This window comes from Haematobia irritans, chromosome 2, assembly GCF_050003625.1.
Source record: "Haematobia irritans isolate KBUSLIRL chromosome 2, ASM5000362v1, whole genome shotgun sequence".
NCBI classification, from domain to species: domain Eukaryota; kingdom Metazoa; phylum Arthropoda; class Insecta; order Diptera; family Muscidae; genus Haematobia; species Haematobia irritans.
Genome location: NC_134398.1, coordinates 11193939 through 11217598, shown reverse-complemented (window position 1 = coordinate 11217598; position 23660 = coordinate 11193939). Strand labels below are relative to the sequence as shown.

General features: G+C 26.3%; 1 protein-coding gene across 7 annotated transcripts in view; it reads right to left on the bottom strand.

Moving 5' to 3' along the window:
• Positions 1–23660, bottom strand: part of LOC142223451 (uncharacterized) — a 258785-nt gene that overhangs the window by 134967 nt on the left and 100158 nt on the right. The window contains exon 3 of one of the 7 annotated variants that reach the window (XM_075293337.1): positions 1007–1045. The exons of the other annotated variants lie outside the window; for them this stretch is intronic. The gene's annotated coding sequence lies outside the window, so the exon portion shown is untranslated. The remainder of the gene's footprint in view (positions 1–1006; positions 1046–23660) is intronic. 7 annotated transcript variants of the gene reach the window in all.

The window sequence follows — 23660 nt, the reverse complement described above, 5'->3', positions numbered from 1 at the left end:
TTTCTATAGAAAATTTAGTCAAAGTTTTATTTTCATAGAAAATTTTGTAAACAATTTATTTCTATAGAAAATTTGGTCAAAAATTTCTCAAAATTTTATTTCTATATAAAATTTTCTCAAAAATTTTATTCCTATAGAAAATTTTCTTTGAGCTGAAAATTTTGTCAAAATTGTAATTCTATAGAAAAGTTTGTAAAAATTTTATTTCTATCGAATATTTTGTCCAAATTTTATTTCTATAGAAAATTTTTTCAAAATTTTATTTCTATAGAAAATTTTCTTAAAATTTTATTTCTATAGAAAATTTCCTCAAAAATTGTCTTTCTATAGAAAATTTTTTTCAAAATTATATTTCTATAGAAAATTTTGTCAAAGATTTATTTCTATAGAAAATTTTGTCAAAATTTTATTTCTATAGAAAATTGTGTCAAAATTTTATTTCTATAGAAAAGTTTGACAAAATTTTATTTCTATAGAAAATTTTGTTAAAATTTTCGCAAAATTTTATTTCTATAGAAAGTTTTCTCAAAAATTTTTATTTCTATTTAAAATTTTCTCAAAATTTTATTTCTATAGAAAATTTTCTCAAAAATTTTATTTCTATAGAAAATTTTCTCAAAATTTTATTTCTATAGAAAATTTTCTCAAAAATTTTATTTCTATTGAAAATTTTGTCAAAATTTTATTTCTATAGAAAATTTTGTCAAAATTTAATTTCTATAGAAAATTTTGTCAACATTTTATTTCGTATAGATAATTTTGTCAAAATTTTATTTTGTATAGAAAATCTTGCCAAAATGTTATTTCAATAGAAAATTTTTGTCAAAATTTTAATTTTTATAGAAAATTTTTGCAAAATTTTATTTCTATTGAAAATTTTTGCAAAATTTTATATCTATAGAAATTTTGCCAAAATTTTATTTCTATAGAAAATTGTCTCATAATTTTAGTTTTAGAAGGCTTCAAATATAATAAAGAACTTAATTTTCATAAATTCAATACTTACAAAATTTTAAAAGTGTTTTCAGTAGTAATTTCAAAATACCTAGAAAGAAAGAAAAAACTCTTATTTAATATTCCTTAATAAATATTTAATATTTCTTAATATTATTCTATTTAATATTCAGTAGCAATCCACCTAAATATTACTTAGTTTTATTAAAAATTGTACACCACATTTTGGCCGGATATTATTACCAACTTGCAAAATTTCGAAAGCGAGGAATTTAAAAAAAATATATATATATTTAATATAATCAACTCTTTCTTTCTGGCTAAAGAAAATTTGTGTATTTTTAAGAAAAAAATTTATAATAATGTCCTTAAAGTCATACTGAGTTTAAGATGGACATATTTGGTAACGTCAGATTCCCCCTCGTTAGATTTTCATAGTCTTTGTTTAGCAATTCAGAAGTCATATTTTGTTTCATTTCTATGAACAAAAAAATAAAAATTAATTAAAATGTTATCAGAACAAAGAGTTGTGTCAATTCTATTGAAACAAAATGTCCAAAACAAAATAAGATAAAAATAATAATGTATAAAAAATTGATAATTTCTTACTCATAATAAATGTGTTTTATTTTTTTTTTGGAAAAGAATCTAATATAATTATAATCAATATTAACTCCAAGCAATTTTATTAGGTTTCATTATCAATAAAGAAAGAAATTATAACGTTAACATATATAAATACAGCTGTAATATTTTCCCCAAATATTTTTTTTTTCTTTTTTTCTCGCTGATAAAGCAATATATAAATTATCACTACGAGTTTATGTGTGCCCCAATAGATATAGGAATTTTATGATTTGTTTTCTGTTGGTTTTTCTTATCAATAAATGCTAAGGTTTTCCCCCACCTATTTTTTATATTGTGAATTCTCAGAAACGTACAAGTTAAAACAATTGCCCCAAAAATATTATCGCATGTAATGTCTATGGCCCATTGTGGTCATTATGGCCTTTTATTTTATTTCATTTTAGTTAGTTGAGTAATGTCGATGAAATGAGCATTGATGGTTAAGTTCAAGTTTATTAACATCAATTATTCGTTGTTAGTTTTCACAAAAGGAAGGTAGTCAACTGACTGACATTATGGCCTTCTAATACAATGACGATGTACAGTGAAAGAAAATGACAAAATCATGTAATTATTAATATGTATTTGTTTTAAGTATATGTACTATCCTCCCGCTTTTTTTGCAGATGTCTAGAAATTTTAAGGTGCTGGGTTAGTTTGTTTGCTGGGAAACTTAGGTACACAAGCCTATTTTAAATTTCCTAAATACAGCCTCAAAATTTCCAAAATGCACTACCATTTTTATATTTTGTAGATCTCTTAGCATATTATGCCTTATTACTTGGCAAAATTTAAGCGACCGTGGCTACCCACCTTTCAGAGGTTTCACTGTATTTTATTGTAAGTAAAAAATTTCCAAGAATTTAATTTCTTCCTTATTATTTTTTAGTATAAAATTTTAATATTATTACAGTGAAACCTCTCAAACTTGGACACTCTAGAAAACCGGACACCTCCCAAATATGGACAATTGTCTGGGGACGTTTGCTATATTAACAAATTAAAATTAACCTATCATAAGTGGACAAAATTTAGGCGACTGTGGCTGTCCACCTTTCAGAGGTGTTTCACTGTATTTTATTGTAAGTAAAAAATTTCGAAGAATTTAACCCTCTAATGCCCCAATTTTTTGCCAGCTGATTAAATTGTCAATGTTAACGACACAAAAGCACGAGAACAAAGCAAGACAAATTTATATTGTAAAATGCAGCATATGCTGCAAAGCCTCTTGAATAGTTTCAAATAAGTTTTCTTTTTATTTTGCCCATTTTTGATGTCTTAAGGTGTGTTTTACTAAAAGCTTCCTTATTAAATGAAGGCCGCCTAAAGGCGGGCTTGGGCATTAGAGGGTTAATTTTTTCCTTATTATTTTTTTGTATAAAATTTTAAATAAATTTTTGTTGTATTAATTTTATTTATTTTTTTGTTTTTAAGTAATTGAGATTATGTTTTCAGTATTAGTTTTATTACTTTTTTAAGTATAAATTTTCAAATAAATTTAATTTTTTTTCAGAATTAATAAAATTTTTTAAAATATTTAGTATTTTTCAGTATTTTTTTCTTAAAAAAAAAAAAAAATATTATTTTATTGTAAGCAAAAAATTTCCAAGAATTTAATTTTTCCTTATTATTTTGTAGTTTAAAATTTTAAATAATTTTTTTACAATTAATTCCCAGCAAAAAAAAATTGCAAGTTCTTCTCAAGGTATAATTTTAAAAGAACTTCCAAAAATGCCCTCCCAAAGATGTTCTTTATTTTAACTGCACAGGAAGTTCATTTGAGTCAATTTTGTTATAACTCGCTTTTTTCATATTTTTAATTGGCAATTTAAAATTTCATTGTTTCAAATCGGTTCAAAACAGAGTAAGTATTAATAAAATGGTACAAATTATTTAAATTTAGCCGAAAAAAAATTCTAAATTATTTATCGAAAATTTTTGAAAATATTTGATGACAAACGTTCCAGACAAGCGTTATAATGCATAAAAAATCATAAAAAAAAATTAATTATTTATTTGTCAAAATATCAAAAAAAATCTTAATTCACATCCAAAACACTGAATTTGCCTCACACCTTAAGAAGTGATGCAAATTCAGTGCAGCGGCTGTTGAAATGGTGGACACCCATGCTATGACAAGCCATCGCTTCTGCGTCAATTTGGCACCACTTCCGGATCCAAAACGAACATTTTAACTACTTTTTTGGCGACGCTTTGTTTGGTGGGTTGTATTTATTTTTTTTTTTTTATACTCACCACCATAGAATGGCGTTTGTAACACATCGAAATATCGATTTCCGACTATATAAAGTATATATATTCTTGATCAGGTAGAAATTCTAATACGATATAACCATGTCCGTCTGGCCGTCTGTCTGTCTGTTGTAATCACGCTACAGTCTTCAATAATGAAGCAATCGTGCTGAAATTTTGCACAAACTCGTCTTTTGTCTGCAGGCAGGTCAAGTTCGAAGATGGGCTATATCGGTCTAGGTTTTGATATAGTCCGCACATAAACCGACCTCCCGATTTGGGGTCTTGGGCTTATAGAAATCGAAGTTTTTATCCAATTTGCCTGAAATTGGAAATCTAGAGGTATTGTAGGACCACAAATACGTGTGCCACAAATTGTGAGTATCGGTCCATATTTTGGTATAGCCCCCATATAGACCGATCTCCCGATTTTACTTCTTGGGCTTATAGAAACCGCAGTTTTTATTCAATTTACCTGAAATTGGAAATTTAGAGGTATTGTAGGACCACAAATACGTGTGCCGAAAATGGTGAGTATCGGTCCATATTTTGGTATAGCCCCCATATAGACCGATCTCCCGATTTTACTTCTTGGGCTTATAGAAACCGCAGTTTTTATTCAATTTACCTGAAATTGGAAATTTAGAGGTATTGTAGGACCACAAATACGTGTGCCGAAAATGGTGAGTATCGGTCCATATTTTGGTATAGCCCCCATATAGACCGATTTCCCGATTTTACTTCGTGGGCTTCTAGATTCCGAAGTTTTCATCCTATTTGCCTGCAATTGGAAATCTAGAGGTATTTTTGGGTCATAAAGAGGTGTGCCGAAAACGGTGAGTATCGGTCCATATTTTAGTATAGCCCCCATATAGACCGATCTCCCGATTTTACTTCTTGGGCTTATAGAAACCGCAGTTTACTTGAAATTGGAAATCTAGAGGTATTGTAGGACCTCAAATACGTGTGCCAAAAATTGTGAGTATCGGTCCATATTTTGGTATAGCCCCCATATAGACCGATCTCCCGATTTTACTTCTTGGGCTTATAGAAACCGCAGTTTTTATTCAATTTACCTGAAATTGGAAATTTAGAGGTATTGTAGGACCACAAATACGTGTGCCGAAAATGGTGAGTATCGGTCCATATTTTGGTATAGCCCCCATATAGACCGATTTCCCGATTTTACTTCGTGGGCTTCTAGAATCCGAAGTTTTCATCCTATTTGCCTGAAATTGGGAATCTAGAGGTATTTTCGGGTCATAAAGAGGTGTGCCGAAAACGGTGAGTATCGGTCCATATTTTAGTATAGCCCCCACAAGAACGATCTCCCGATTTAACTCCTTGGGTTTCTAGAAACCGTAGTTTTTATTTGATTTGCCTGAAATTGTAAATATTCTGGTATTTTAGGTTCACAAAAACGTGTATCGGATTAAGTTTTTATCGGTCCATTTGGTAATGCCTCCATATAGACCGACTTCACTTCTTGAGGGTGTAGAAGGCTCACTGATCATGAAAATTGCTTGAGACTCAATGTAAAATTTCCAGATTTTACTTCTACAGATTTAAGATTCCAAATCAAGACGTTATTTTATTATTTTCTTGTACACTTACAAGAGATGTTAATGATCCCTCTAAAACTCAAACAAAAATGGTTCTTATAAATCCAGAATCTGATATAGTCCTCATAGGTGAAATTTTTAAATTTATCTTCGGGAAGTGTCCTCAAGTCCTCAAGTCCTCCTGAAATTTCAAAGGAAACCCTAATAATTGGTTCATGGTGGTGGGTATTTAAGATTCGTCCCGGCCGAACTTAGTGCTGTATATACTTGTTAAGTATACGTTTTCAAAATTTTGGTTATATTTTTCAGTAACAAAAAATAACTTTTTTAATATTTTGTTATTTTAAATATTTATAATACAAAATTTGTTTATAATTCGAATTTCGTATTTTCAGTATAATTTTATTATTTTTATTAAGTATAGATTTTCAAATAATTATATTTTTTCATTATTAATTTTATTATTAATTATATAAGGGTATAAAATTTTATTCAGTATTAGTTTTATTATAATTATTAGTTTTGAAAATGTTAATTATATTTCTTTCTTTTTCACTATTAATTTTATTTTTATTTTAGTATAAATTTCCCTCATAAAAAAAATCCTTCTTTTCTCCAGTGTATTGCTGATAATAGCTTGTGGTTAAGTGTTCATTTAATACTTGGCCGGCCTTTGTTGCTTTGTTCTAACTTTGCGGTTAGATTTATTATTAATTTTTTTTTCATTATCAGGGCCAAAAGGGTTCACTGGAATATCAGATAGTGTAAAAGATAAAGTGCCATACAAGGGGTTAGGAATAGGGTAAATCGTTCATTTAACTTTTGGTAAAGATAAATTTACTTGAAGTTTTTGGAGAGAGGTTGTATCTATTTTTGCTGATAGGCAGAAGTAGTGATTGATTGCCCTAAGTGCGTTTGCCACAAACTTTAACTAAGGTGTGAGGATACTTTGGCTAAGGTGGGAAGGGGGTTTTATTTACAGTGTAAATAGAAATATGCAATAAATGTTAGAATCAATATTTCCTTTGCAATTGAGATAAGACTTGGGAAACGTGTAGGCTAATAAAAGAAGATAAGGTTTTAGAAAGCTTCAAAATAATAAAAAATATGGGGGCGTGAGTTTGTTTAGCAAACGCCGGCAGAAAAGTAAAATTCACAAAATATTTTTTAATTAAAATTTAAAATGAATCTTAAAATAATTAAAAGATAAAGGATTTTTTTTTAATATTTTTTTATTTTTAATCAAAAATCGTTTAAAGATATTTGGTTATGGTTAAAAGGCAAGTAGATATTGTTTGTAAAATGAAAAATCTGTATTTTTTTTCTTCAAAATCAATTACATCCACTTTTAATTAACCTCTATCCAATAAAATTCACTTAGGTCAATGTTCTTTCTAATTCTCTAAATATGCCAAATAACCGATTTTGGTCATCGGGAGATAAACAAATTTCCCATCAATAAAAAAAAATTCACTAAAGGTGTTGCATAGTTTTAGGTGATATTAACGTGTCGCTCTTTTTTTAATTTAAATCATATCAAACATTTGTTCTCTATTTTTATCGAAAAACTTCTCTTTGAAATTGGGGGAGTAACAAATTTACCTACTATAAAGATTTTAATTAAAATTGTTGCATACCTTTAGGCTACCTCTAGGCGTTGGTCATAACATTGTTGGAGGTATAGAATGTGTTTAGGAAACTCTGGAATTTTTGTTTTAATTCAGAAAATATTTAATTTAGTTCAGGCAAAGGATTCTAAGATTTTCAATTTAATTTCAACTTTATCCTAAAAATATGCAATTAATTTTGGGTAAAAAACATTCAATTTTTTATAAATAAAAAACTTGTTCTTTCCAATCCTTTAAACATGGAAAATAGCCCCTTTTGGGTATAGCTATCAAGAGATACACCAATTTACAATCTATAAAAAATTCACTAAAAGTGATGCATACTTTTAGGTGATCTTCACGTGTCGCTCTATTTTAAATTCAGTTCATATCAAACATTTGTTCTCTATTCGAAAACTACACTTTGTAATTGACGGTATGGGGGAGTTACAAATTTACCTAGCCATCAAGAGATAAACCAATTTACTATCTATAAAAAATCACTAAAAGTGTTGCATACTTTTAGGCGATATTCACGTGTCACTCGTTTTAAATTTAGATCATATCAAATATTTGTTCTCTATTTTTATCGAAAAACTTATTTTTGAAATTGGGGGAGTAACAAATTTACCTACTATAAAGATTTTAATTAAAATTGTTGCATACCTTTAGGCTACCTCTAGGCGTTGGTCATAACATTGTTGGAGGTATAGAATGTGTTTAGGAAACTCTGGAATTTTTGTTTTAATTCAGAAAATATTTAATTTACTTCAGGCGAAAAAAAAAACTCTTATAAAGTTTTAAGGATTCTAGGATTTTCAATGTAATTTCAATGTAAGTTAATCCTAAAAATATGCAATTAATTTTGGATAAAACAAACTCAATTTTTTATAAATGTAAAGCATTTTTCCAAACCTCTAAACATGGAAAATAGTCCCTTTTGGGTATAGCCATCAGGAGATAAACCAATTTATAGTCTATAAAAAAAATCACCAAACGTTTTACATACTTTTAGGCGATCTCTACGAGTAGCTCTATTTCAAAGTTAGTTCATATCCAACATTTGTTCTCGATTTTTATCGAGTAACAAATTTATCTACTGTAAACATTTAATTAAAATTTTTGCCTACCTTTAGGCTACCTCTAGGTGTTGCTCATAACACCGAATGTGTTTTGGCAAACACTGGAATTTTTGTTATAATCCAGAAAATATTTAATTTATTTCAGTTTCGAATAAAACTCTATCAAATTTAAAGGATTCTTGGATTTTCAATTTAATTTCAACCTAATCTTAAAAAAGTGCTATTAATTTTGCCCCAACATTAATAGCATTTTATTAATTTTGGGACAACCCAAATTTAATTTTCTTATAAAATGAGATTTTATTATAAATGCAAAGCATTTTTCCAACCACCCACATAAATTCTTTACATTACATTTTCTATTAAATGGTAAATATCAATAACTTTAAGATTTTCAATTTTATTTCAACTTAAGCCTAGAAATATGCTATTAATTTTGGGGCAAACCAAATTTAATTGTATTATAAAATGAGATTTTATTATAAATGCGAAGCATTTTTCCAACTACCCACATAAATTCTTTACATTACATTTTCTATTGTAAATGTCAATAACTTTAAGAATTCAGAGCGAGAGCGAGCAAAGAAGCCCACATATAACTTACATCCTAAAAGTATGTTAGCGTTGTTCTATTTAGTTCTACATCTACCATTTTATGTACATACTTGCAGAAAAGAGAACAAAAAAACTGAAGAAAGTTCTAAGACTCATGAGGTTACGAAAACCGCCAACACATCATAAAAAATGAATTACGAACTTGTGCAGTATATATAGATATTTTTTAAAGCATATACACAAGGCATATCTAAAGATACACGTTTGAAAGGCATCTTCTAGGAACTAAATAGAATAGAGAAATTCTTTAACATTTTTTATAAAGAAAATTTACGCAAAATATTTGGCTTCGATGCAAAACTACACAAGAAAAATTAGGAGTAAACATTATGAAATAAAGAAATGAACACAAGCTAGTGGTTCGATAAGAACGTAGCATGGCGAAGAATCGAAAAATTATTTGCTTTAAGGATTTGTGGACACAAGAAAATATATCAATAATTTTTTTTGAAATAAAATTTTAATAGATTTTTTTTTTATAAAAAAAGGATCACAAAAATTAAATTTTATAAAAAAAATTAATTATCTTTTTAAATGATATCACTGATTGTTACTACAATTTCTGTGATTAAATCTCTATTGAAAACCAATTGTATCAAATAATTTCGCTATTGAAGTTAAAAAAAAATATTTTTTCTCTCTGTAGGATTTTTATCCCACAAAATCTTTCCATATATTCTACCTTCCCGACATTATATCCATGGATGTTAGATTATATCAAAAATGTTAGATTTTTTACTGTTTGGTAGAAATAAAATTCCTATAGAAATAAAATTTTGACAAAATTTTCTATAGAAATAAAATGTTAGCAAAATTTTCTAAATAAATAAAATTTTCACAAAATTTTCTATAGAAATAAAATTTTGACAAAATTTTCTCTAAAAATAAAATTTTTACAAAATTTTCTATAGATATAAAATCTATAGATATAAAATTTTGACAAAATTTTCTATAGATATAAAATTTTGACAAAATTTTGACAAAATTTTCTATAGAAATAAAATTTTGACAAAATTTTCTATTGAAATAAAAATTTGACAAAATTTTCTATAGAACTAAAATTTTGGCAAAATTTTCTATGGAAATAAAATTTTGACAACATTTTCTATAGAAATAAAATTTTGACAAAATTTTCTATAGAAATAAAATTTTGACAAAATTTTCTATAGAAATAATATTTTGACAAAATTTTCTATAGAAATAAAATTTTGACAAAATTTTCTATAGAAATAATATTTTCGCAAAATTATCTATAGAAATAAAATTTTTACAAAATTTTCTAAATAAATAAAATTTTGACAAAATTTTCTATAGAAATAAAATATTGACCAATTTTTTATAGAACTAAAATGTTGACAAATTTTTCAATAGAAATAAAATTCTCTATAGATATAAAATTTTCACAAAATTTTTTATAAAATAAAATTTTGACAAAATTCTCTATAGATATAAAATTTTCACAAAATTTTCTATAAAATAAAATTTTGACAAAATTTTTTATAGAAATAAAATTTTGGCAAAACTTTCTATAGAAATAAAATTTTGACAAAATTTTCTATGGAAATAAAATTTTGACAAAATTTTCTATTAAAATAAAATTTTGACAAAATTTTCTATAGAAATAAAATTTTGATAAAATTTTCCATAGAAATAAAATTCTCACAAAATTTTCTATAGAAATAAAATTTTAACAAAATTTTCTATAGAAATTAAATTTTGACAAAATTTTCTATAGAAAAAAAATTTCAAAAAAAATGTATTAGAAATAAAATTTTGACAAAATTTTCTATAGAAATAAAATGTTAGCAAAATTTTCTAAATAAATAAAATTTTGACAAAATTTTCTATAGAAATAAAATGTTAGCAAAATTTTCTAAATAAATAAAATTTTCACAAAATTTTCTATAGAAATAAAATTTTGTATAGAAATAAAATTTTGGCAAAATTTTCTATAGAAATAAAATTTTGACAAAATTTTCTATAGACATCAAATTCTGACAAAAGTCTCTATAGAAAAAAAAATTACAAAATTTTCTATAGAAATAAAATTTTTACAAAATTTTCTATAGAAATAAAATTTTGACAAAATTTTCTATAGAAATACCATTTTGACAAAACTTTCTATAGAAATAAAATTTTAACAAAATTTTCTATAGAAATTAAATATAGACCAACATTTTTATAGAACTAAAATTTTGACAAATTTCTCTATATGCATAAAATTCTGACAACATTTTCTATGGAAGTAAATTTTAACAAAATTTTCTATAGAAATAAAATTTTGACAAAATTTTCTGTAGAACTAAAATTTTGGCAAAATTTTCTATAGAAATAAAATTTTGGCAAAATTTTCTATAGAAATAAAATTTTCTATAGAAATAAAATTTTGACAAAATTTTCTATAGAAATAAAATGTTGACAAAATTTTCTATAGAAATAAAATGTTGCAAAATTTTCTAAATAAATAAAATGTTCACAAAATTTTCAATAGAAATAAAATTTTGAGAAAATTTTCGATAGAAATAAAATTTTGACAAAATTTTCTATAGAAATAAAATTTTGACAAAATTTTCTATAGGAATAAAATTTTGACAAAATAGTTTGTAGTAAAATTTTCTCCAAATTTTGGTAGATTATTTTGGGCTCGAGTGGCAACCGTGTTCATAATATGAAGTGAAAAAACACAACGACAAACTCAACGAAACTCAAACAAAATTGTATAGTCAAGACTCTGACTCAGTTCTGCATAGCAGTCTTTTCTTCAAAAATTGTATGACATAAGTATGCCAGTATGTGCAGCATATCAGTAAGGCGAAATGGAAATAACCCAAAAAAGTTGGGATACACATAGTGAGTCCTTATGGGCAAAAAGCTAATCCTTTTGCTCTAACTACAGGGAAACCTCTCAAACATGGAAACGCTCAGACCTCCAAAATGTTGACTAAATCTTGGCAATCATGGATGTCCACTCTGCAGAGGTATCACTGTCTACAGAACCGTTGGTATAGAAAATGATATGACCTATTTTTATATGTTACAAAAACTATTATAAAAATTTTATGAAATACGAAATATTAGTACATGTGATGTTTTCGACATTTTTCTTTTTGTTTGGTGGTACAGTATACTTTTAGGGGCTCTTGGCATAATGGTTTGCTATATATTGTAAAGTATACTTTCAGGTTTCAATATGATTGCCTACACATTAGCTTTTGGGCAAAGATCGATGGATAAAATTAGTTTTATGGTCAAAAGGGTCAAATCTCAACGATGATCAATGAAATAAATTTTATTCTGTTTATTGTCAACTTTTTGTTATAGCTATTAGGTTAGAAAAACAATAAAAATATAAGGCTTGCTTTTAGGCACTATTATAACATAGAAACAAAGCCAAGTAAGGGTAAAAAGATTCAAGGTATTGGCCCTAGGTAAACAAATTTAGAAAGAAAATGATTTTTATAAATATTTTACATAATAAAAAGCTTACTTTTGGGCAATTCATTATTTGTAAGGGATATCTTCTTTTGAGGTTTAGAATATTTTATAACATTAAAATCATTCAAGAAATCTTTCCATTCTTCACTACAAAATAGTTTTTGTTATCCAAAAATTACAATAATTTGATTATAACCAGCAAAGCAAAGAAAGCCTTCAATTAAAATTCCCCCTTTCATTCATTCCTCTCAAATTATCGCTTACCAGAAATTCTTTATCAAATCACAAATTTATAGTTTTCTTCTCAGCTATATTGCAAAAATTCTTCCCGAAAAAAAACACTTTATACTACCATACTAAAAATGTATAGCCTATTGTAAGGCTAAAATGAATATTAAAACCTATGTCTGCTTTTCATTCTTGTCTACCGCCTTAGAGTTGTACCATTAAACTAAGAATTCTTAATAAATGCATAATATATAAATCCCATCATCAACAATGGCCAAGCATAGAATACGTGACCTCCTTAGCTATACAAAAAAAATCGGGGGAACTGGTAATGTAAAATGTGTAGCATACCTTAAGGCACTAAAGAGTACACAGAAAAATCCTTTTATTAATTTTTTTGCGAAAATGTTTTTGCCTACAGGCGAAAATTTGTAAAATCCAATTATTTATGATAAAACGGATATTATAATAGTTGAGTGACCAACCATCTGACATTGGTTAGGTAACAAAATCTCATTAAAGTTTCACGAAGACCATAGCCATAGAGAGAGTTTCTGTTTATAGTATAATTCCACAAATTGTGGTAGAAATGTGCAATGTCGTCCCCTATTGAATTAACCAAAAGTCAAGTGAGTCAATGGTCAAGGGTTTTGTGGTTGGTATACAGGCAATGTGGTTTTTTTTGATAGAATGACCAGATAACCAAAAAAATAATAAAAATCTTTTGAAATGGTCATATCAAAAAGGAATAAACTTTTTTAGAAAATTTTTTCAACATTTTATTTCTATAGAAAAAAATTTCTCAAAATTTTATTTCTATAGAAAAAATTTTGTCAAAATTGTATTTCTATAGAAAATTTTGTAAAAATTTTATCTCTACAGAAAATTTTGTCAAAATTTTATTTCTATAGACATTTCAAACTTTTATTTCTATAGAAAATTTTGTCAAAATTTTATTTCTATAGAAAATTTTGTCAAAATTTTATTTCTATAGAAAATGTTGTCAAAATGTTAATTTTATAGAAAATTTTTGCAAAATTTTATTTATATAGCAAATTTTTTCAAAATTTTATTTCTTTTGAAAATTTTGTCAAAATTTTGTTTCTAATCAAAATTTTATGTCTATAGAAAATTTTGTCAAAATTTTATTTATATAGAAAATTTTGGCAAAATTTTATTTTTATAGAAAATTTTGGCAAAATTTTATTTTTATAGAAAATTTTGTCAAAATGTTAATTTTATAGAAAATTTTTGCAAAATTTTATTCCTATAGGAATTTTTTACAAAATTTTATTTCTATAGAAAATTTTGTCAAAATTTTGTTTTTTATAGAAAACTTTGTCAAAATTTTATTTCTATAGAAAATTTTGTCAAAATTTTATTTCTATAGAGACTTTTGTCAGAATTTGATGTCTATAGAAAATTTTGTCAACATTGTATTTCTATAGAAAATTTTTTCAAAATTTTATTTCTGTAGGAAATTTTTGCAAAACTTTATTTTTATAGAAAATTTTTGCAAAATTTTATTTCTATAGAAAATTGTCGCAAAAATTTATTTCTGTAGAATATGTTATCAAAATTTTATTTCTATAGGAAATTTTTTCAAAATTTTATTTCTATAGAAAATTTTTTCAAAATTTTATTTCTATAGGAAATTTTTTCAAAATTTTATTTCTATAGGAAGTTTTTGCAAAACTTTATTTTTATAGAAAATTTTTGCAAAATTTTATTTCTATAGAAAATTATCGCAAAAATTTATTTCTGTAGAATATGTTATCAAAATTTTATTTCTATAGAAAAATTTTTCAAAATTCTATTTCTATAGAAAATTTTTACAAAATTTTATTACTTTAGAAAATTTTGTCAAAATTTTATTTCTATAGGAAATTTTTGCAAAAATTTATTTTTATAGAAAATTTTTGCAAAATTTTATTTCTATAGAAAATTGTCGCAAAAATTTATTTCTGTAGAAAATGTTATCAAAATTTTATTTCTATAGAAAAATTTTTCAAAATTTTATTTCTATAGAAAAATTTTTCAAAATTTTATTTCTATAGAAAATTTTGTCAAAATTTTATTTCTATAGAAAATTTTGTCAAAATGTTATTTCTATAGAAAATTATGTCAAAATGTTATTTCTATAGAAAATTTTGTCAAAATTTTATTTCTAGAGAAAATTTTGTTAAAATTTTATTTCTAAAGAAAATTTTGTCAAAATTTTATTTCTATAGAAAATTATGTCAAAATTTTATTTCTATAGAAAATTTTGTCAAAATTTTATTTCTATAGAAAATTTTGTCAAAATGTTAATTTTATAGAAAATTTTTGCAAAATTTTATTTCTATAGGAAATTTTTACAAAATTTTATTTCTACAAAAAATTTTCTCAAAATTTTATTTCTACAGAAAATTTTCTCAAAATTTTATTTCTATAGAAAATTATGTCAAAATTTTATTTCTATAGAAAATTTTGTCAAAATTTTATTTCTATAGAAAGTTTTGTCAAAATTTTGTTTCTATAGAAAATGTTGTCAAAATTTTATTTCTATAGAAAATTATGTCAAAATTTTACTTCTATAGGAAATTTTTTCAAAAATTTTGTCAACATTTGATTTCTATAAAAAATTGTGTCAAAATTTGATTCCTATAGAAAATTTTCTCAAAAATGTTATTTCTATCGAAAATTTTGTCAAAATGTTATTTCTATCGAAAATTTTGTCAAAATTTTATGTCTATAGAAAATTTTGTCAAAATTTTATTTTTATAGAAAATTATGTCAAAATTGTGTTTCTAAAGAAAATTTTGTCAAAATGTGATTTCTATAGAAAATTTTGTCAGAATTTTATTTCTATAGAAAATTATGTCAAAATTTTATTTCTAAAGAAAATTTTTAAAATTTTATTTCAATAGAAAATTTTGTCAAAATTTTATTTCTATACAAAATTTAGTCAAAATTTTATTTCTATAGAGGATTTTGTCAAAATTTTATTTCTATCGAAAATTTTGTCAAAATTTTATGTCTATAGAAAATTTTGTCAAAATTTTATTTCTTTAGAATCTCAGCCCCGCGTTGGGCGCCAACTTGAAACATAACTTGAAAATCGCATATTTTTAAGTTTCCTCAGAAATTGTTGTAATCGTCTCAGCAAATTCATTCATGTATGGGGTTATTGACGCACAGACAATTGCTCCAAGTTGGACGCCAATTTTATTATTCTCAACTATATATGATTAGCCAACTTTGGAAAAACTATAATTGTTACCTGTACAACACGTTTGGTGCCAATTTTAAAATATATTGATATGATGCAAAGTTTCCACATGAATTTCAACGAAGACAGACCCAACGTCGTATAATATTTTACACATTAGGGGCCAGGATATATATGAGAAAACTCATCACATTGGAGTCCAATTAAATTTGTATATATTGCCGACCTATTTTTGAAAATGGTCACTCTTTTATTGTTCACCCCATTCCGAGGAAAACTGGCAACTCATAACGTTGGGCGCCAATTCTAAAATAAATGCTCATGATAGAATATTTTCTGATGCTGATCCGTTAGATTTCAATGAAGACAGCTTCAAAGTATACAAGATCACCTGATTATTTTAAATTTTAGGGGCCAGGCTCATGACGTCGCGCGCCAATTCTCATAGATAAGTAAATAGTCGCATAGTTTTTTTTATTATTAATCTCTATGTCATATGACCAATTTATTTTTGAAAAAATCATATGCTGGTCACTCTTTTATTGTTAACCCTCTTTTCGAGGAACAAATCCTTCGATATACTCAGCCATATACATAGAGTGGTCATTAAACATTTACCATATACCAGCAATAACCTAAAGGATTTTGCAGAACATGAAAATGTTAACAAATTTTGTATTACACGACAAGTGTTTTTATACGATTAATATTTAATGACATTTTCTCCCTAATAAAAATAGGACAACCATAAAAACCATAAACTAAATAGGAGAGGAAGGAGTAAGGCAAAAAAGGACATGTAGACCTTGGGCCTCAAGCGACCTTGAATCATTCAGAGAGTAATAAAATAAAAATGGAAATAAAAATAGATGGGTGCCGCAGTGACAGCATCAACAAATTATCCACAAAAACACTTCATGCTAAACCCAAGAGGGAAATATTTTTCAACACTTCCATTACGGAGTTGGGGTTGTCTTTAGAGGAATTCCAAATTCAGTAGCACGTAGTATTCACCCGATTTTCATTTTTCGATTTAAAAACAAAATAAATTTGTTTATATATAAAAGTATGGGGATCACAAAAACACAAAGGAATTGTGATATATGATTTTTTTTTCTAACATGTTAGAATAGTGGCAATGGCAACTGTAGAAGCTTTGAAATATTGAGAAGGGGTGCTGTGATAGGGAGCACTAAAATACACTCATACAGAAAAGTGTGAAAAGTGATTGAAAATGAAAGATGAGCGCCGTATGGCATCTGAGTGATAGTGATGGTGTATCGTATGATATGTTTATGTAATGTTCTTCAATATATTATAGTTTTGTGCTGCCATAATAGCCCAACCGATTAATTGATCCGGTTGAATGTTAATTAATGGCTTACAATTAATGTTAAGTAATTAATAAAGTAATTTTTACAGAATATTTTCTTTAAATTTTATTTCTATAAGTAATTTTGTAAAAATTTTATTTCTATAGAAAATTTTGTAAAAATTTTATTTCTATAGAAAAGTTTTGTCAAAATTTCATTTCTACAGAAAATTTTGTCAAAATTTTATTTCGATAGAAATTTTTGTTAAAATTTTATTTCTATAGAAAATTTTGTCAAAATTTTATTTCTATAGACAAATTTTGTCAAAACTTTATTTCTATAGAAAGTATTGTCAAAATTTTATTTCTATAGAAAGTCTTGTCAAAATTTTATTTATATAGAAAATTTTGTCAAAATTTTATTTATATAGAAAATTTTGTCAAAATTTTATTTCTATAGAAAATGTTGTCAAAATTTTATTTCTATAGAAAGTTTTTTCAAGATTTTATTTCTATAAAATTTTGGAAAAATTTTATTTCTATAGAATATTTTGTCAATTTTTTTTTCATAGAAAATTTTAACAAAATTTTATTTCTATAGAAAATTTTTTTACAATTTCATTTCTATAGAAAATTTTGTCAAAATTTTATTTCTATAGAAAATTTTTTCAAGATTTTATTTCTATAGAATTTTGGAAAAATTTTATTTCTATAGAAAATTTTGTCAATTTTTTTTTTTCATAGAAAATTTTGACAAAATTTTATTTCTATAGAAAATTTTGACAAAATTTTATTTCTATAGAAAATTTGGACAAAATTGTATTGCCATAGAAAATTGTTTAAAAATTTTATTGCCATAGAAAATTTTTGCAAAATTTTATTTCTATAGAAAATTTTGTCAAAATTTTATTTCTATAGAAAATTTTGTCAAAATTTTATTTCTATAGAAAATTTTGTCAAAATTTTATTTCTATAGAAAATTTTTTTACAATTTCATTTCTATAGAAAATTTTTTCAAGATTTTATTTCTATAGAATTTTGGAAAAATTTTATTTCTATAGAAAATTTTGTCAATTTTTTTTTCATAGAAAATTTTGACAAAATTTTATTTCTATAGAAAATTTGGACAAAATTGTATTGCCATAGAAAATTGTTTAAAAATTTTATTGCCATAGAAAATTTTTGCAAAATTTTATTTCTATAGAAAATTTTGTCAAAATTTTATTTCTATAGAAAATTTTGTCAAAATTTTATTTCTATAGAAAATTTTAACAAAATTTTATTTCTATAGAAAATTTTTTTACAATTTCATTTCTATAGAAAATTTTTTCAAGATTTTATTTCTATAGAATTTTGGAAAAATTTTATTTCTATAGAAAATTTTGTCAATTTTTTTTTCATAGAAAATTTTGACAAAATTTTATTTCTATAGAAAATTTTGACAAAATTTTATTTCTATAGAAAATTTGGACAAAATTGTATTGCCATAGAAAATTGTTTAAAAATTTTATTGCCATAGAAAATTTTTGCAAAATTTTATTTCTATAGAAAATTTTGTCAAAATTTTATTTCTATAGAAAATTTTGTCAAAATTTTATTTCTATACAAACGCAGCCCCGCGTTGGGCGCATGAAACATAACTTGGAAATCGCATATTTTAAAGTCTCCTAAGAAATGGATGTAATCGTTTCAGCAAATTCATTCATATGTGGGGTTATTGAAGCACAGACAATTGCTCCACGTCGGACGCCAATATGTTTTTTTTTTTTAAATTCATAAACCATTATCAACTCCGTGATAAGAGAGAAGTGGTATCTTAATGGTGTACATAGTGGTATTACTATGGACTGAATACTCTATGTGAGCCTGAAATATCGAGGGCTGCCACTATGCCTAACCTAACCTATTATCGATCTTATAAATATTACAAATTTATACAAATAATAATTAATCAACTTATTCAAGCAAAATTGGCTGGAAAATAAGTTCTCATATCATGAAATGCATTAACATCCATTTTCATATCGACTTAAAATGACCAGAAATATATACAAATTATCCAACGCCACAGTAGCTAAACTTCCAAGAAATTGTTTTTTTTGTTAAAACTTACACTGCCAAAAATCCTCTTCCGTCATGACTCAAATCTTCTTATTTAATGTAATCATCAAAATCGGACCCAGTATGGAAAAAGACGGCTACTCGTACCATAAATTAATTGGATTTTCAGTAAGCCCCACGTTGGGCGCCAAAAAAACCCTGACTAAAGCTTAAAATCCTTTTCTGTTACGACTCAAATCCTCTTTTTTAATGCAATCACCAACATCCACAACAGCAATACAATAAAACGACTAATCGCACCATAAATTGGATTTTCAGTAAACTTAGTTTTTTTGCCCCTTACACTGTCTAAAATCCTCTTCTGTCACGACTCAAATCTTCTTTTTTAATGTAATCATCAAAATCGGACCCAGTATGAAAAAGGAGAGCCACTCGTACCATAAATTTATTGGATTTTCAGTAAGCCCATATATTTGCCCCACGTTGGGCGCCAATTTATCCAACACCATATTAGCTAAACTTCCAAAAAATTAGACACTGACACTGACTGAAGCTTAAAATCCTTTTCTGTTACGACTCAAATTGTCTTTTTTAACGTAATCATCAACATCCGCAACAGTATAGCAAAAAAAACAACTAATCGCAACATAAATTAATTGGATTTTCAGTAAACTTAGGTTTTTGCCCCACGTTGGATGCCAAGTAGTATCATAACTTTGCAATTTCATCTTTTGCTAAGAAGTTTTCTAGAAAATGTTTCAATATATGAAATGGATATATTCATCTCAGCAAAGTCATTCATATATGTGGCATATTGAACCCAGACTGTTGCTCCATGTCGGACGCCAATATCCCTAAAGGCCAAAAGCCTTAAATCCTCTTCTGACACAACTTAAATCTTATTTTTTAATATAATCAGAAACATCCAGTATAGTACAATATTGCAAACAACAGCTAATCGCATCATAAATTAATTGGATTTTCAGTAAACTCGGGTTTTTGCCCCACGTTGGGTGCCAAGTAGTATCATAACTTTAAAATTTCAACTTTTGCTAAGAAGTTTTCTAGAAAATGTTTCAATATATGAAATGGATATAATCATCTCAGCAAAATCATTCATATGTGTGGCATATTGAACCCAGACTTTTGCTCCATGTCGGGCGCCAATATCCCTAAAGGCCAAAAGCCTAAAATCATCTTCTGACACAACTTAAATCTTATTTTTTAACATAATCATAAATCCAGTATACTAAACAACGGATAATCGCTCCATAAATTAATTGAATTTGCAGTAAGCTTAGAATTTTGCCCACGTTGGGCGCCAAGTAGTATCATAACTTTAAAATCTCAACAAAGACGTTTTCTTAGAAATTTTTCAATGTATGAAATTAATGTAATCATCTCAAAAAAATTCATCATATGTGGAAATATTGAAGCCCAGACTGTTGCTTTATGTCGGGCGCCATACCTAAAGGCCGAAAGCCTAAAATCTTCGTCTGACACGACTTAAAACTTATTTTTTGACGTAAATATAAAAATCCAGTATAGTAAAGAACAGCTAATCGCACCATATATTTATTGGATTTTCAGTAAGCTCAGCCTTTTTGCCCAACGTTGGGCGCCAAGTGGTATTATAATTTTAGAAACTTTTGCTAAGAAGTTTTCTAAGAAATTTTGCACTGTATGAAATGGATGTAATTATCTCAGAAAAGTAATTAATTTGTGGACTTATTGAAGCCCTGACTGTTGCTCCATGTCGGGCGCCAAAAATGTATGTTATATTTATATTTTAAATTTTTTTAAATATAAATTTTATAAAAAAAATAATAACTAATCTATAACTATTTCATAAAACTCCACATGAAAAGAAGTTCCCATGGACTGCCAATACTTCTATTTCCATATCGAATTTGAATCGCCCGACATATATACAAATTATCCAACACCAAAGTAACAATATTTCCAAGTAATTAGATTTCTTTAATGATTACACTTCCTAAAGTCTAAAACCCTCTTATGGCACGTTTTAAATCTTCTTTGCTTTAAATGTAATCATCAAAATCTGCCACGGTATTGCAAAAAAAAAAAAAAACGGCTACACGCGCCATAAAACTCACAAGAATATTTTGTGAAGTTTTTTTGTTTACATTTCTGGATTTGCTTGTAAATATCTTTCGATACGACGATGTGGTTGCTTTTTAGTTGTTATTATTTTGTTTCGTTTAATAAGATTTTGTTATTTTCTTGCTCTTCTTTAATTCTGCGAATTCATAAAGTAAGAAAATAACAAAAACAAAAAAAAACTAAGAATGCGGAAAATATTTCACATTACCAATAAGGGGGGAAATTACACACATATCAATAAGTTAATGGAATTGTGAACTAAGTCCATTTGATGTTATGGGAAATATGATTTAAATTATATTTAAGACGAAAGGTTAAATTTTATTAGTTAGATATTTTTTAAAACTTAAAAAATATTTTTTTTTTTTTAATTTAGTTTTTAATTGAAATTCCCTAAATTTTTAAAATAATCTCAAGTCGTTTTAGTTTACTTCACCATTAATGGATTGGCTATAACGTATATTGGGTATGTCGCTTTGGATAAATTAATGACGACGGCATGAAGCGGATGGATGGACAAATAGATGCCGCGACTGACAGAATTCTACATTCCTCCCAATGCTTCTCAAATCGATGAATGTAATTGATGGACGGATGTGGAAAAGAAGAAAAAAAAAAGACATTAAAGGCTTATTGACTCTACAAAACCATTTCAAATTCAGGCCACTATGTTATTTATATTTAGAGTTAGTTCTATCTGATGAGAGATCTTAGTATTAAAACTATTTTCTATAAATTTTAGAAAAATCTAAGAAAACAAAATCTATAGCGGTTTGGGGTTTCTACCTCATTTACTTTTTCCTCTTATCATTTGGTCATTGTGGTTGACCACGCCGTACGTATCATTGTAGGCAAATATTTTACTTGTTGTACTGTACTGTAATTTTCTTTTATTGGTAATTGTAGACTCCCGTAGATTATTGGAGGCGCACGACAAGGCGCCAATTATATTTTCATTTGGTGGTAATTTATAGTTTCGCATAATAAACATTAACCTCGGAATAGGAGATGTATGTTTAAATAAGAAATCGAATGGAATGGAAGGTGATGTGATGCGTAATATTGAAGATTTAAAACTGAAATCTAAGAAGAGTAAATTCAAAATAAATTAAAATGAAAAAAAAAAACAAAATAAATTGAAAAATAAAATAAATCGAACAAATAAAAAAAAAAATAAAAAAAAAAATCGGGAAAAAAACTATAAAATAAAAAAAAAAAAAATAAAATAATATAAATCGAAAAAAAAACTAAAAAAAGAAAAAAAGTTTACTCTTTGCTGCATAAAGGTAAAAAATTCCGTAATACCTTTTCTATTGCCCATTATGAACCACATTGGGCGCCAAAATGTTTGTAATATTGATAGAATTTTGTTGATGATTAAAGTGTTTCAAAATTTATTTTAAAAAATCTAACGGCTGATTTGACTACATGAAACGCCATTGTTTAATTGCTCATAAATTACTTATGGCATTCCTTCGCGTTGGGCGCCATTTCTGCTAGTATAACTCTAATGTCACTAACTAATAAACAAAGCTTAAAATTTTATCATGTATTGGCAAGAAATTGGCGTGGAACCTTTTATTTTGCCATTATACATCACTTTGGGCGCCAAAATATTTTGAGTATTGCCAACATTTTGTTGATAATTAGTGATTATCAAATATTATGTAAATAAACCGAATGGCTGATAAGTGTACATGAAACGCCACTGTTGGATTTGCTCATAAATTACTTATGGTATTGCTACGCGATGGGCGCCATTTCTGGTAGTATATCTCTAATACATACCTACATTTTTCTTGTACGAAATTGGTGTGATACCTTCTGTTTTGCTAATATGCACTACGTTGGGCGCCAAAATATTTTCAATTTTGCTAACATTTTGTTGATGATTAAAGATTTTTAAGGCGCCAAATTGAAAATTTCTCGACATCAAAATTGCCCCAGGATGCACTGTTTCGGATCCTGGTCATCAGTGACTACTGTTGGTATTTCGTCAATAAAAAAATATTTCACTGTTTTTAATCTTTCGTAAAATTCGAATTTTATTATAAAAAAATAATAAGTATGCCCCATGTTGGGCGCCATATGGAAAATTTATCGATTCCACATTTTGATGCGAATATTGTTAGATTTTTAAAATATTCAATATATAGTTATATAAAGAAAATTCAGGAATGAATTTCATTATATGAAATACACACGAAGAAAAAAAATGTAGTAATGTTGTATATTGAATGATTACAAAATAATGAGTTATGGATAATTAATGCTAAACAAAATAATTTTGCCCCTGTTGGGCGCCAAAGTGGAAATTTATCGAGACCAAAATTCCCACAAGATGCCTTGTTGCGGATCCTGGTCAGCAGTAACTACTGCTGTTACCCTGTCAATAAAAATATTTTGCTGTTAGTGATTTTCCGGAAAATTTAAATGTGATTAAGAAAAAAAAATATAATTATGCACCATGTTGGGCGCCAAAGTGATAATTTCTCGAGACCAAAATTTCCACAGGATGTTTGTGATTTTTCGGAAAATTAGAATTTGATTAAGAAAAAGCAACTATTCCCCATGTTGGGCGCCAAATTG